At 43.8% G+C, this 2456-nt stretch overlaps 1 long non-coding RNA gene across 1 annotated transcript; it reads left to right on the top strand.

Annotated features, from left to right (window-relative positions):
* Nucleotides 1-1388: 1388 nt before the first annotated feature.
* On the top strand, nt 1389-2248 carry LOC119871633. Its single transcript, XR_005357612.1, has 3 exons — nt 1389-1467; nt 1720-1829; nt 2111-2248. It is a non-coding gene; the product is annotated as an uncharacterized LOC119871633 (long non-coding RNA).
* The last annotated feature ends 208 nt before the right edge of the window (nt 2249-2456 follow it).

Raw genomic sequence — 2456 nt, 5'->3', positions numbered from 1 at the left:
GGAGGTTGGTTTGTGTTGAGGTGACCGATGCAGTGTAAATGTATTGAGGTTAGTGGGAGGGGCTAGAGAAAGAATGGCAGTTAAAGGAAGGAAAGAAACTCGGACGCACCGCAGGTGGGTCTGGGAGCAGTGGCACATCCGGAACTCAGTTTGACTTTTAAATACCAGATAAAGGAATCAAAACTTCTTGGAGAAATGACAGATTCCAGGGCAGGAGCAGGAAAAGTCCTAGATAAGCCTAGTCCACCTCCTTGTGTCAAGAAGTAAGGAGGTGCTCAAGGCCAGACGGAGGAATGTCACAGGATACAAAAGCCAGCCAAACTTGGGACAATCTGATGTCGAAAGAGGTAATGATAGAACGAGACTGTATAACACATTGAGTGAAATAGGAATCCACGGGTCCCTACAGACAGAAGTAAACAAGTTGAATCAATAAACAGGGACAAGAGAAAACTTTTGATTATAGTAGGATGCCAACTAATGAGTGGAGAAGGAGTGATGAAATTGCAAAACCCCTACTTGGCCAAGGTCAAGAGTGACATGTGATTCAACAGAGCTATGTCAATGGGCATGAATGTCTGATGAAGAGCAGAATACTTGGAAAATCTCAAAATGCCTCCCCACAAAAGTACTAATTTATCACAGATGAACAAAAGAGTGATCTGGCAATCTGGCGACACCACTTTAACCAGGTGATCGAAGTTAATGTCAGCCACAAAGGGACCCATCTAAGTCAAGCATCTAACAGGAGGCTATGACAAGAATGCATCTTCCCTTCTGGGATGTTCCTACAAAGCTGCAGGATTAGAATCTCATCATGAAGAAATCATCAGACAAACCCAGGGTAAGAGCTGTTCTACAGAAGTTCTGGCCTGGAATCTTAGAGAGGGGCTGTTCCAGATTAAAGGAGACAAAAGAGATGCAGCAACTCAGTGCGCCCTGTGATTCTTTCACTTTCACTACACAGAATTGCCTTTGGCACCAACAGGCCAAACTTAAATGAGGTCTGAAGATGGGGTGGTAGTGCTAGGTGCACAATAAGCCAGAGGCAGAGGACCGGCACGGAATGGCTGCACTTATCTGCGGTTCCGGAGTACTCAACCTCACAGAGACAGGAAGTGGAATGGTGATTACAGGGTTGGGGGACCGGGGGAAGGACCAGTTGTTGGTAATGCGGACAGAGTTTCAGCTGGGGAAGATGTGAAAGTTCTGGAGATGGGTGGTGGTGATAGTTGAATAGCAAGGTGAATGTAATTAATGCTACTGGACACCTAAAAATGATTAAGATAGTAAATTTTATATATTTATGTATTTATATATATTTAATATTTTTATATATTGTATGTAGTTATATATAATTATTTATATTTTATTGCAATAAAAATCAGGGGAAAAATAGCTTAGTTTTGGAGATGAACAGAGCAGGGTTGAACTCTCAGCAAGGCACATGTCACTGGACGACCTCAGGTGAGTGCTCATTTCTTTCATTGTGAGTGGAGACAATGACACTGTCTTCCCACAGGGAAGCCCTTTAGTGGAGTGGCTGTAGTGGCCTGCATGTGGCAAGCACTCAGAACAGGCTACCTCCTCTTATCTGATCACTGCGCATCTTTCTGTAACTGCAAGATGGCTGTCATTTTGCCCACTGCCTCCACCCCCCACCCCCCTTGACCTGCTGGCCATTCAGAGCTCCTAAGCCCGTTCTCATCTTTGCTCCAGGAACTTCTAAGGACTGTTAGAGAGGTGGAGTGCATCCCAGCTGAAGATAAATGTAGGACCTTACATGCCTGTGTACTCACGCCATCTCTGGAGGGCCGAGTATGAACCTGGTACTGGCAGTTGCTGCTGAGAGGGCATCTGGGAGCTTGGAGGGACACCAGTGGGGCGTTCTCCCTGTGAAACCCATTCATACGCTTGGACTATCTTTCCACATACAAGTATTGTCTATGTAAAAAAACAAATACACAAACAGCTCAGTCATTACCAAAGAGGGGCCCCTCTCTCCTTAATGCACTGTCATCTGGCCTTAGTCCCTGGCTTTCCAGCCAAAACTGCTGTGGCCCTTGTTGATTTCAATGGATTTCTCCGTTTTTCTCCCTCTTCCTGTCAGCTCTGTGGCATTTTGAAACACGACTGCCCGCCCCCATCCTGCTTCAGAGAAACCAGGGAAATATATTCGTGATCTGGGGAACTTGTCTTTCATGGCCACTGTTATAATCCTACGGTGAAGTGCACTGCCTGGCATCCTTGTAAGTTTTCAAAACTATTTTTTTGAATTAACAAATCATTAAACAAACAAAATAAATAAGTATATAATGACTAACCTTGATACAAAAAATAATAAAGGCAAAGGCCATCAGTTTTTATTTTTATTATTTTTTTATTTTTTAAAAATATTTTTTAAATTTATTCATGAGAGACAGAGACACAGGCAGAGGCAGAAGCAAGCTCCATGC

The sequence above is a fragment of the Canis lupus genome, chromosome 4, assembly GCF_011100685.1.
Source record: "Canis lupus familiaris isolate Mischka breed German Shepherd chromosome 4, alternate assembly UU_Cfam_GSD_1.0, whole genome shotgun sequence".
NCBI lineage: Eukaryota > Metazoa > Chordata > Mammalia > Carnivora > Canidae > Canis > Canis lupus.
The sequence above is the reverse complement of the archived record's forward strand: the minus strand, read 5'-3'. Positions and strand labels throughout refer to the sequence as shown.